Source organism: Anser brachyrhynchus, assembly GCF_964034855.1.
Source record: "Anser brachyrhynchus genome assembly, chromosome: W".
In the NCBI taxonomy this organism is placed as follows: Eukaryota; Metazoa; Chordata; class Aves; order Anseriformes; family Anatidae; genus Anser; species Anser brachyrhynchus.
The window spans coordinates 1,393,524-1,407,456 of record NC_137704.1 but is presented as its reverse complement, the minus strand read 5'-3'; the positions used below and the strand labels follow the sequence as shown (position 1 = coordinate 1,407,456).

The 13,933-nt window shown below is 59.1% G+C and overlaps 1 protein-coding gene across 4 annotated transcripts in view; it reads right to left on the bottom strand.

The window, feature by feature from the left end:
• LOC308184669 (uncharacterized protein) overlaps window positions 1-13,933 on the bottom strand; it is a 271,042-nt gene that overhangs the window by 166,708 nt on the left and 90,401 nt on the right. The window lies entirely within an intron of this gene.

Genomic DNA, 13,933 nt, shown 5'->3' with positions numbered 1-13,933 from the left:
ACGTAGACTTGAAATTATATGGTAATAAATGCAAGGACAATGTAAAAACAAATAACTAGGAATGACGGTACCCCTACAAATATCAGATCTTTTCCTGAGCAATGTTAGCATTCAAAAACCTGTGAATAATGGAAGCTGTGAATAGCAACAATAAAACGCTTTTCTTTGCAAAACAGTCCCCAGTGGTGCCAGTGCACTCTCTGGACTCACTGCAGTGCATTCCCAGTGGTGCCAGTGCCCTCTCTGCACTCACTGCAGTGAATCCCCAGCGGTGCCAGTGCACTCTCTGGAGTCACTGCAGTGAATCCCCAGCGGTGACAGTGCACTCTCTGGAGTCACTGCAGTGAATCCCCAGCGGTGACAGTGCACTCTCTGGATTCACTGCACTGCATCCCCAGTGGTGCCAGTGCACTCTCTGGACTCACTGCACTGCATCCCCAGTGGTGCCAGTGCACTCTCTGGATTCCCTGCACTGCATCCCCAGTGGTGCCAGTGCACTCTCTGGACTCACTCCACTGCATCCCCAGTGGTGCCAGTGCACTCTCTGGACTCACTGCACTGCATCCCCAGTGGTGCCAGTGCACTCTCTGGACTCACTGCAGTGCATTCCCAGCGGTGCCAGTGCACTCTCTGGACTCACAGCAGTGTATCCCCAGTGGTGCCAGTGCACTCTCTGGACTCACTGCACTGCATCCCCAGTGGTGCCAGCGCACTCTCTGGACTCACTGCACTGCATCCCCAGTGGTGCCAGTGCACTCTCTGGACTCACTGCACTGCATCCCCAGTGGTGCTAGTGCACTCTCTGGACTCACTGCAGTGCATCCCCAGTGTTGCCAGTGCACTCTCTGGATTCACTGCACTGCATCCCCAGTGGTGCCAGTGCACTCTCTGGACTCAATGCAGTGCATCCCCAGTGGTGCCAGTGCACTCTGTGGACTCACTGCACTGCATCCCCAGTGGTGCCAGTGCACTCTCTGGACTCAATGCACTGCATCACCAGTGGTGCCAGTGCACTCTCTGGATTCCCTGCACTGCATCCCCAGTGGTGCCAGTGCACTCTCTGGACTCACTGCACTGCATCCCAAGTAGTGCCAGTGCACTCTATGGACTCACTGCACTGCATCCCCAGTGGTGCCAGTGCACTCTCTGGACTCACTGCCCTGCATCCCCAGTGGTGCCAGTGCACTCTGTGGAGTCACTGCACTGCATCTCCAGTGGTGCCAGTGCACTCTCTGGACTCACTGCAGTGCATCCCCAGTGGTGCCAGTGCACTCTCTGGACTCACTGCAGTGCGTCCTCAGTGGTGCCAGTGCACTCTCTGGACTCACTGCACTTCATCCCCAGTGGTGCCAGCGCACTCTCTGGACTCACTGCCCTGCATCCCCATGGTGCCAGTGCACTCTCTGGACTCAATGCACTACATACCCAAGGTGCCAGTTCACTCTCTGGACTCACTGCACTGCATCCCCAGTGGTGCCAGTGCACTCTCTGGACTCACTGCACTGCATCCCCAGTGGTGCCAGTGCACTCTCTGGGCTCACTGCACTGCATCCCCTGAGGTGCCAGTGCACTCTCTGGACTCACTGCACTGCATCCCCAGTGGTGCCAGTGCACTCTCTGGACTCACTGCACTGCATCCCCAGTGGTGCTAGTGCACTCTCTGGACTCACTGCAGTGCATCCCCAGTGTTGCCAGTGCACTCTCTGGATTCACTGCACTGCATCCCCAGTGGTGCCAGTGCACTCTCTGGACTCAATGCAGTGCATCCCCAGTGGTGCCAGTGCACTCTGTGGACTCACTGCACTGCATCCCCAGTGGTGCCAGTGCACTCTCTGGACTCAATGCACTGCATCACCAGTGGTGCCAGTGCACTCTCTGGATTCCCTGCACTGCATCCCCAGTGGTGCCAGTGCACTCTCTGGACTCACTGCACTGCATCCCAAGTAGTGCCAGTGCACTCTATGGACTCACTGCACTGCATCCCCAGTGGTGCCAGTGCACTCTCTGGACTCACTGCCCTGCATCCCCAGTGGTGCCAGTGCACTCTGTGGAGTCACTGCACTGCATCTCCAGTGGTGCCAGTGCACTCTCTGGACTCACTGCAGTGCATCCCCAGTGGTGCCAGTGCACTCTCTGGACTCACTGCAGTGCGTCCTCAGTGGTGCCAGTGCACTCTCTGGACTCACTGCACTTCATCCCCAGTGGTGCCAGCGCACTCTCTGGACTCACTGCCCTGCATCCCCATGGTGCCAGTGCACTCTCTGGACTCAATGCACTACATACCCAAGGTGCCAGTTCACTCTCTGGACTCACTGCACTGCATCCCCAGTGGTGCCAGTGCACTCTCTGGACTCACTGCACTGCATCCCCAGTGGTGCCAGTGCACTCTATGGGCTCACTGCACTGCATCCCCTGAGGTGCCAGTGCACTCTCTGGACTCACTGCACTGCATCCTCAGTGGTGCCAGTGCACTCTCTGGACTCACTGCACTGCATCCCCAGTGGTGCCAGTGCACTCTATGGACTCACTGCACTGCATCCCCTGTGGTGCCAGTGCACTCTGTGGACTCACTGCACTGCATCCCAAGTGGTGCCAGTGCACGCTCTGGACTCACTGCACTGCATCCCCAGTGGCGCCAGTGCACTCTCTGGACTCACTGCCCTGCATCCCCTGAGGTGCCAGTGCACTCTCTGGACTCACTGCCCTGCATCCCCATGGTGCCAGTGCACTCTCTGGACTCAATGCACTACATACCCAAGGTGCCAGTTCACTCTCTGGAGTCACTGCACTACATACCCAACGTGCCTGTGCACTCTCTGGACTCACTGCCCTGCATCCCCAGTGGTGCCAGTGCACTCTGTGGAGTCACTGCACTGCATCTCCAGTGGTGCCAGTGCACTCTCTGGAGTCACCGCACTGCATCCCCAGTGGTGCCAGTGCACTCTATGGACTCACTGCACTGCATCCCCAGTGGTGCCAGCGCACTCTCTGGAGTCACTGCGCTGCATCCCCAGTGGTGCCAGTGCACTCTCTGGACTCACTGCACTGCATCCCCATGGTGCCAGTGCACTCTCTGGAGTCACTGCACTACATACCCAAGTTGCCAGTGCACTCTCTGGACTCACTGCACTGCATCCCCAGTGGTGCCAGTGCACTCTGTGGAGTCACTGCACTGCATCCCCAGTGGTGCCAGTGCACTCTCTGGACTCACTGCACTACATACCCAAGGTGCCAGTTCACTCTCTGGACTCACTGCAGTGCATCCCCTTTGGTGCCAGTGCACTCTCTGGACTCATTGCACTGCATCCCCAGTGGTGCCAGTGCACTCGCTGGACTCACTGCCCTGCATCCCGAGTGGTGCCAGTGCACTCTCTGGACTCACTGCACTGCATCCCCAGTGGTGCCAGTGCACTCTCTGATCTCACTGCACTGCATCCCCAGTGGTTCCAGTGCACTCTCTGGACTCACTGCAGTGCATCCCCAGTGGTACCAGTGCACTCTCTGGACTCACTGCAGTGTATCCCCAGTGGTGCCAGTGCACTCTCTGGACTCACTGCACTGCATCCCCAGTGGTGCCAGTGCACTCTCTGGACTCACTGCAGTGCATCCCAAGTGGTGACAGTGCACTCCCTGGACTCACTGCCCTGCATCCCCAGTGGTGCCAGCGAACTCTCTGGACTCACTGCACTGCATCCCCAGTGGTGCCAGCGCACTCTCTGGAGTCACTGCACTGCATCCCCAGTGGTGCCAGTGCACTCTCTGGACTCACTGCACTGCACCCCCAGTGGTGCTAGTGCACTCTCTGGACTCACTGCAGTGCATCCCCAGTGGTGCCAGTGCACTCTCTGGACTCACTGCAGTGCATCCCCAGTGGTGCCAGTGCACTCTGTGGACTCACTGCACTGCATCCCCAGTGGTGCTAGTGCACTCTCTGGACTCAATGCACTGCATCACCAGTGGTGCCAGTGCACTCTCTGGATTCCCTGCACTGCATCCCCAGTGGTGCCAGTGCACTCTCTGGACTCACTGCACTGCATCCCAAGTAGTGCCAGTGCACTCTATGGACTCACTGCACTGCATCCCCAGTGGTGCCAGTGCACTCTCTGGACTCACTGCCCTGCATCCCCAGTGGTGCCAGTGCACTCTGTGGAGTCACTGCACTGCATCTCCAGTGGTGCCAGTGCACTCTCTGGACTCACTGCAGTGCATCCCCAGTGGTGCCAGTGCACTCTCTGGACTCACTGCAGTGCGTCCTCAGTGGTGCCAGTGCACTCTCTGGACTCACTGCACTGCATCCCCAGTGGTGCCAGTTCACTCTCTGGACTCACTGCACTGCATCCCCAGTGGTGCCAGTTCACTCTCTGGACTCACTGCACTGCATCCCCAGTGGTGCCAGTGCACTCTCTGGACTCACTGCACTGCATCCCCAGTGGTGCCAGTGCACTCTCTGGACTCACTGCACTGCATCCCCAGTGGTGCCAGTGCACTCTCTGGACTCACTGCACTGCATCCCCAGTGGTGCCAGTGCACTCTATGGGCTCACTGCACTGCATCCCCTGAGGTGCCAGTGCACTCTCTGGACTCACTGCACTGCATCCTCAGTGGTGCCAGTGCACTCTCTGGACTCACTGCAGTGCATCCCCAGTGGTGCCAGTGCACGCTCTGGACTCACTGCACTGCATCCCCAGTGGCGCCAGTGCACTCTCTGGACTCACTGCCCTGCATCCCCTGAGGTGCCAGTGCACTCTCTGGACTCACTGCCCTGCATCCCCATGGTGCCAGTGCACTCTCTGGACTCAATGCACTACATACCCAAGGTGCCAGTTCACTCTCTGGAGTCACTGCACTACATACCCAACGTGCCTGTGCACTCTCTGGACTCACTGCCCTGCATCCCCAGTGGTGCCAGTGCACTCTGTGGAGTCACTGCACTGCATCTCCAGTGGTGCCAGTGCACTCTCTGGAGTCACCGCACTGCATCACCAGTGGTGCCAGTGCACTCTATGGACTCACTGCACTGCATCCCCAGTGGTGCCAGCGCACTCTCTGGAGTCACTGCGCTGCATCCCCAGTGGTGCCAGTGCACTCTCTGGACTCACTGCACTGCATCCCCATGGTGCCAGTGCACTCTCTGGAGTCACTGCACTACATACCCAAGTTGCCAGTGCACTCTCTGGACTCACTGCACTGCATCCCCGGTGGTGCCAGTGCACTCTGTGGAGTCACTGCACTGCATCCCCAGTGGTGCCAGTGCACTCTCTGGACTCACTGCACTGCATCCCCATGGTGCCAGCGCACTCTCTGGACTCACTGCACTACATACTCAAGGTGCCAGTGCACTCGCTGGACTCACTGCCCTGCATCCCGAGTGGTGCCAGTGCACTCTCTGGACTCACTGCACTGCATCCCCAGTGGTGCCAGTGCACTCTCTGGACTCAATGCACTGCATCACCAGTGGTGCCAGTGCACTCTCTGGATTCCCTGCACTGCATCCCCAGTGGTGCCAGCGAACTCTCTGGACTCACTGCACTGCATCCCCACTGGTGCCAGCGCACTCTATGGACTCACTGCACTGCATCCCCTTTGGTGCCAGTGCACTCTCTGGACTCATTGCACTGCATCCCCAGTGGTGCCAGTGCACTCTGTGGAGTCACTGCACTGCATCTCCAGTGGTGCCAGTGCACTCTCTGGACTCACTGCCCTGCATCCCCATGGTGCCAGTGCACTCTCTGGACTCAATGCACTACATACCCAAGGTGCCAGTTCACTCTCTGGACTCACTGCACTGCATCCCCAGTGGTGCCAGTGCACTCTCTGGACTCACTGCACTGCATCCTCAGTGGTGCCAGTGCACTCTCTGGACTCACTGCAGTGCATCCCCAGTGGTGCCAGTGCACGCTCTGGACTCACTGCACTGCATCCCCAGTGGCGCCAGTGCACTCTCTGGACTCACTGCCCTGCATCCCCTGAGGTGCCAGTGCACTCTCTGGACTCACTGCCCTGCATCCCCATGGTGCCAGTGCACTCTCTGGACTCAATGCACTACATACCCAAGGTGCCAGTTCACTCTCTGGAGTCACTGCACTACATACCCAACGTGCCTGTGCACTCTCTGGACTCACTGCCCTGCATCCCCAGTGGTGCCAGTGCACTCTGTGGAGTCACTGCACTGCATCTCCAGTGGTGCCAGTGCACTCTCTGGAGTCACCGCACTGCATCACCAGTGGTGCCAGTGCACTCTATGGACTCACTGCACTGCATCCCCGGTGGTGCCAGTGCACTCTGTGGAGTCACTGCACTGCATCCCCAGTGGTGCCAGTGCACTCTCTGGACTCACTGCACTGCATCCCCATGGTGCCAGCGCACTCTCTGGACTCACTGCACTACATACTCAAGGTGCCAGTGCACTCGCTGGACTCACTGCCCTGCATCCCGAGTGGTGCCAGTGCACTCTCTGGACTCACTGCACTGCATCCCCAGTGGTGCCAGTGCACTCTCCGATCTCACTGCACTGCATCCCCAGTGGTTCCAGTGCACTCTCTGGACTCACTGCAGTGCATCCCCAGTGGTACCAGTGCACTCTCTGGACTCACTGCAGTGTATCCCCAGTGGTGCCAGTGCACTCTCTGGACTCACTGCACTGCATCCCCAGTGGTGCCAGTGCACTCTCTGGACTCACTGCAGTGCATCCCAAGTGGTGACAGTGCACTCTCTGGACTCACTGCCCTGCATCCCCAGTGGTGCCAGCGAACTCTCTGGACTCACTGCACTGCATCCCCAGTGGTGCCAGCGCACTCTCTGGAGTCACTGCACTGCATCCCCAGTGGTGCCAGTGCACTCTCTGGACTCACTGCACTGCATCCCCAGTGGTGCTAGTGCACTCTCTGGACTCACTGCAGTGCATCCCCAGTGTTGCCAGTGCACTCTGTGGACTCACTGCACTGCATCCCCAGTGGTGCCAGTGCACTCTCTGGACTCACTGCAGTGCATCCCCAGTGGTGCCAGTGCACTCTGTGGACTCACTGCACTGCATCCCCAGTGGTGCCAGTGCACTCTGTGGACTCACTGCACTGCATCCCCAGTGGTGCCAGTGCACTCTCTGGACTCAATGCACTGCATCACCAGTGGTGCCAGTGCACTCTCTGGATTCCCTGCACTGCATCCCCAGTGGTGCCAGCGCACTCTCTGGACTCACTGCACTGCATCCCCACTGGTGCCAGCGCACTCTATGGACTCACTGCACTGCATCCCCTTTGGTGCCAGTGCACTCTCTGGACTCATTGCACTGCATCCCCAGTGGTGCCAGTGCACTCTGTGGAGTCACTGCACTGCATCTCCAGTGGTGCCAGTGCACTCTCTGGACTCACTGCCCTGCATCCCCATGGTGCCAGTGCACTCTCTGGACTCAATGCACTACATACCCAAGGTGCCAGTTCACTCTCTGGACTCACTGCACTGCATCCCCAGTGGTGCCAGTGCACTCTCTGGACTCACTGCACTGCATCCCCAGTGGTGCCAGTGCACTCTCTGGACTCACTGCAGTGCATCCCCTGTGGTGCCAGTGCACTCTGTGGACTCACTGCACTGCATCCCAAGTGTTGCAAGTGCACTCTCTGGACTCACCGCACTGCATCCCCAGTGGTGCCAGTGCACTCTCTGGACTCACTGCACTGCATCCCCAGTGGTGCCAGTGCACTCTATGGGCTCACTGCACTGCATCCCCTGAGGTGCCAGTGCACTCTCTGGACTCACTGCACTGCATCCTCAGTGGTGCCAGTGCACTCTATGGACTCACTGCACTGCATCCCCAGTGGTGCCAGCGCACTCTCTGGACTCACTGCAGTGCATCCCCAGTGGTGCCAGTGCACGCTCTGGACTCACTGCACTGCATCCCCAGTGGCGCCAGTGCACTCTCTGGACTCACTGCCCTGCATCCCCTGAGGTGCCAGTGCACTCTCTGGACTCACTGCCCTGCATCCCCAGTGGTGCCAGTGCACTCTCTGGACTCAATGCACTACATACCCAAGGTGCCAGTTCACTCTCTGGAGTCACTGCACTACATACTCAACGTGCCTGTGCACTCTCTGGACTCACTGCCCTGCATCCCCAGTGGTGCCAGTGCACTCTCTGGAGTCACCGCACTGCATCCCCAGTGGTGCCAGTGCACTCTATGGACTCACTGCACTGCATCCCCAGTGGTGCCAGCGCACTCTCTGGAGTCACTGCGCTGCATCCCCAGTGGTGCTAGTGCACTCTCTGGACTCACTGCACTGCATCCCCATGGTGCCAGTGCACTCTCTGGAGTCACTGCACTACATACCCAAGTTGCCAGTGCACTCTCTGGACTCACTGCACTGCATCCCCAGTGGTGCCAGTGCACTCTGTGGAGTCACTGCACTGCATCCCCAGTGGTGCCAGTGCACTCTCTGGACTCACTGCACTGCATCCCCATGGTGCCAGTGCACTCTCTGGACTCACTGCACTACATACCCAAGGTGCCAGTTCACTCTCTGGACTCACTGCAGTGCATCCCCTTTGGTGCCAGTGCACTCTCTGGACTCATTGCACTGCATCCCCAGTGGTGCCAGTGCACTCTATGGGCTCACTGCACTGCATCCCCTGAGGTGCCAGTGCACTCTCTGGATTCACTGCACTGCATCCCCAGTGGTGCCAGTGCACTCTCTGGACTCACTGCCCTGCATCCCGAGTGGTGCCAGTGCACTCTCTGGACTCACTGCACTGCATCCCCAGTGGTGCCAGTGCACTCTCTGGACTCACTGCACTGCATCCCCAGTGGTGCCAGTGCACTCTCTGGACTCACTGCAGTGCATCCCCAGTGGTACCAGTGCACTCTCTGGACTCACTGCAGTGTATCCCCAGTGGTGCCAGTGCACTCTCTGGACTCACTGCACTGCATCCCCAGTGGTGCCAGTGCACTCTCTGGACTCACTGCAGTGCATCCCAAGTGGTGACAGTGCACTCCCTGGACTCACTGCCCTGCATCCCCAGTGGTGCCAGCGAACTCTCTGGACTCACTGCACTGCACCCCAGTGGTGCCAGCGCACTCTCTGGACTCACTGCAGTGCATCCCCAGTGGTGCCAGTGCACTCTCTGGACTCACTGCAGTGCATCCCCAGTGGTGCCAGTGCACTCTGTGGACTCACTGCACTGCATCCCCAGTGGTGCCAGTGCACTCTGTGGACTCACTGCACTGCATCCCCAGTGGTGCTAGTGCACTCTCTGGACTCAATGCACTGCATCACCAGTGGTGCCAGTGCACTCTCTGGATTCCCTGCACTGCATCCCCAGTGGTGCCAGTGCACTCTCTGGACTCACTGCACTGCATCCCAAGTAGTGCCAGTGCACTCTATGGACTCACTGCACTGCATCCCCAGTGGTGCCAGTGCACTCTCTGGACTCACTGCCCTGCATCCCCAGTGGTGCCAGTGCACTCTGTGGAGTCACTGCACTGCATCTCCAGTGGTGCCAGTGCACTCTCTGGACTCACTGCAGTGCATCCCCAGTGGTGCCAGTGCACTCTCTGGACTCACTGCAGTGCGTCCTCAGTGGTGCCAGTGCACTCTCTGGACTCACTGCACTGCATCCCCAGTGGTGCCAGTTCACTCTCTGGACTCACTGCACTGCATCCCCAGTGGTGCCAGTTCACTCTCTGGACTCACTGCACTGCATCCCCAGTGGTGCCAGTGCACTCTCTGGACTCACTGCACTGCATCCCCAGTGGTGCCAGTGCACTCTCTGGACTCACTGCAGTGCATCCCCTGTGGTGCCAGTGCACTCTGTGGACTCACTGCACTGCATCCCAAGTGTTGCAAGTGCACTCTCTGGACTCACCGCACTGCATCCCCAGTGGTGCCAGTTCACTCTCTGGACTCACTGCACTGCATCCCCAGTGGTGCCAGTGCACTCTCTGGACTCACTGCACTGCATCCCCAGTGGTGCCAGTGCACTCTGTGGACTCACTGCAGTGCATCCCCTGTGGTGCCAGTGCACTCTCTGGACTCACTGCACTGCATCCCCAGTGGTGCCAGTGCACTCTCTGGACTCACTGCACTGCATCCCCAGTGGTGCCAGTGCACTCTATGGGCTCACTGCACTGCATCCCCTGAGGTGCCAGTGCACTCTCTGGACTCACTGCAGTGCATCCCCAGTGGTGCCAGTGCACTCTCTGGACTCACTGCAGTGCGTCCTCAGTGGTGCCAGTGCACTCTCTGGACTCACTGCACTGCATCCCCAGTGGTGCCAGTTCACTCTCTGGACTCACTGCACTGCATCCCCAGTGGTGCCAGTTCACTCTCTGGACTCACTGCACTGCATCCCCAGTGGTGCCAGTGCACTCTCTGGACTCACTGCACTGCATCCCCAGTGGTGCCAGTGCACTCTCTGGACTCACTGCAGTGCATCCCCTGTGGTGCCAGTGCACTCTGTGGACTCACTGCACTGCATCCCAAGTGTTGCAAGTGCACTCTCTGGACTCACCGCACTGCATCCCCAGTGGTGCCAGTTCACTCTCTGGACTCACTGCACTGCATCCCCAGTGGTGCCAGTGCACTCTCTGGACTCACTGCACTGCATCCCCAGTGGTGCCAGTGCACTCTCTGGACTCACTGCAGTGCATCCCCTGTGGTGCCAGTGCACTCTGTGGACTCACTGCACTGCATCCCCAGTGGTGCCAGTGCACTCTCTGGACTCACTGCACTGCATCCCCAGTGGTGCCAGTGCACTCTATGGGCTCACTGCACTGCATCCCCTGAGGTGCCAGTGCACTCTCTGGACTCACTGCACTGCATCCCCAGTGGTGCCAGTGCACTCTCTGGACTCACTGCAGTGCATCCCCAGTGGTGCCAGTGCACGCTCTGGACTCACTGCACTGCATCCCCAGTGGCGCCAGTGCACTCTCTGGACTCACTGCCCTGCATCCCCTGAGGTGCCAGTGCACTCTCTGGACTCACTGCCCTGCATCCCCATGGTGCCAGTGCACTCTCTGGACTCAATGCACTACATACCCAAGGTGCCAGTTCACTCTCTGGAGTCACTGCACTACATACCCAACGTGCCTGTGCACTCTCTGGACTCACTGCCCTGCATCCCCAGTGGTGCCAGTGCACTCTGTGGAGTCACTGCACTGCATCTCCAGTGGTGCCAGTGCACTCTCTGGAGTCACCGCACTGCATCACCAGTGGTGCCAGTGCACTCTCTGGACTCACTGCACTGCATCCCCATGGTGCCAGTGCACTCTCTGGAGTCACTGCACTACATACCCAAGTTGCCAGTGCACTCCCTGGACTCACTGCACTGCATCCCCGGTGGTGCCAGTGCACTCTGTGGAGTCACTGCACTGCATCCCCAGTGGTGCCAGTGCACTCTCTGGACTCACTGCACTGCATCCCCATGGTGCCAGCGCACTCTCTGGACTCACTGCACTACATACTCAAGGTGCCAGTGCACTCGCTGGACTCACTGCCCTGCATCCCGAGTGGTGCCAGTGCACTCTCTGGACTCACTGCACTGCATCCCCAGTGGTGCCAGTGCACTCTCTGATCTCACTGCACTGCATCCCCAGTGGTTCCAGTGCACTCTCTGGACTCACTGCAGTGCATCCCCAGTGGTTCCAGTGCACTCTCTGGACTCACTGCAGTGTATCCCCAGTGGTGCCAGTGCACTCTCTGGACTCACTGCACTGCATCCCCAGTGGTGCCAGTGCACTCTCTGGACTCACTGCAGTGCATCCCAAGTGGTGACAGTGCACTCTCTGGACTCACTGCCCTGCATCCCCACTGGTGCCAGCGAACTCTCTGGACTCACTGCACTGCATCCCCAGTGGTGCCAGCGCACTCTCTGGAGTCACTGCACTGCATCCCCAGTGGTGCCAGTGCACTCTCTGGACTCACTGCACTGCATCCCCAGTGGTGCTAGTGCACTCTCTGGACTCACTGCAGTGCATCCCCAGTGTTGCCAGTGCACTCTGTGGACTCACTGCACTGCATCCCCAGTGGTGCCAGTGCACTCTCTGGACTCACTGCAGTGCATCCCCAGTGGTGCCAGTGCACTCTGTGGACTCACTGCACTGCATCCCCAGTGGTGCCAGTGCACTCTGTGGACTCACTGCACTGCATCCCCAGTGGTGCCAGTGCACTCTCTGGACTCAATGCACTGCATCACCAGTGGTGCCAGTGCACTCTCTGGATTCCCTGCACTGCATCCCCAGTGGTGCCAGCGAACTCTCTGGACTCACTGCACTGCATCCCCACTGGTGCCAGCGCACTCTATGGACTCACTGCACTGCATCCCCTTTGGTGCCAGTGCACTCTCTGGACTCATTGCACTGCATCCCCAGTGGTGCCAGTGCACTCTGTGGAGTCACTGCACTGCATCTCCAGTGGTGCCAGTGCACTCTCTGGACTCACTGCCCTGCATCCCCATGGTGCCAGTGCACTCTCTGGACTCAATGCACTACATACCCAAGGTGCCAGTTCACTCTCTGGACTCACTGCACTGCATCCCCAGTGGTGCCAGTGCACTCTCTGGACTCACTGCACTGCATCCCCAGTGGTGCCAGTGCACTCTCTGGACTCACTGCAGTGCATCCCCTGTGGTGCCAGTGCACTCTGTGGACTCACTGCACTGCATCCCAAGTGTTGCAAGTGCACTCTCTGGACTCACCGCACTGCATCCCCAGTGGTGCCAGTGCACTCTCTGGACTCACTGCACTGCATCCCCAGTGGTGCCAGTGCACTCTATGGGCTCACTGCACTGCATCCCCTGAGGTGCCAGTGCACTCTCTGGACTCACTGCACTGCATCCTCAGTGGTGCCAGTGCACTCTCTGGACTCACTGCCCTGCATCCCCAGTGGTGCCAGCGCACTCTCTGGACTCACTGCAGTGCATCCCCAGTGGTGCCAGTGCACGCTCTGGACTCACTGCACTGCATCCCCAGTGGCGCCAGTGCACTCTCTGGACTCACTGCCCTGCATCCCCTGAGGTGCCAGTGCACTCTCTGGACTCACTGCCCTGCATCCCCAGTGGTGCCAGTGCACTCTCTGGACTCAATGCACTGCATCCCCTGAGGTGCCAGTTCACTCTCTGGACTCACTGCACTACATACCCAACGTGCCTGTGCACTCTCTGGACTCACTGCCCTGCATCCCCAGTGGTGCCAGTGCACTCTCTGGAGTCACCGCACTGCATCCCCAGTGGTGCCAGTGCACTCTATGGACTCACTGCACTGCATCCCCAGTGGTGCCAGCGCACTCTCTGGAGTCACTGCGCTGCATCCCCAGTGGTGCCAGTGCACTCTCTGGACTCACTGCACTGCATCCCCTTGGTGCCAGTGCACTCTCTGGAGTCACTGCACTACATACCCAAGTTGCCAGTGCACTCTGTGGACTCACTGCACTGCATCCAAAGTGGTGCCAGTGCACTCTGTGGAGTCACTGCACTGCATCCCCAGTGGTGCCAGTGCACTCTCTGGACTCACTGCACTGCATCCCCATGGTGCCAGTGCACTCTCTGGACTCACTGCACTACATACCCAAGGTGCCAGTTCACTCTCTGGACTCACTGCAGTGCATCCCCTTTGGTGCCAGTGCACTCTCTGGACTCATTGCACTGCATCCCCAGTGGTGCCAGTGCACTCTATGGGCTCACTGCACTGCATCCCCTGAGGTGCCAGTGCACTCTCTGGATTCACTGCACTGCATCCCCAGTGGTGCCAGTGCACTCTCTGGACTCACTGCCCTGCATCCCGAGTGGTGCCAGTGCACTCTCTGGACTCACTGCACTGCATCCCCAGTGGTGCCAGTGCACTCTCTGGACTCACTGCACTGCATCCCCAGTGGTGCCAGTGCACTCTCTGGACTCACTGCAGTGCATCCCCAGTGGTACCAGTGCACTCTCTGGACTCACTGCAGTGTAT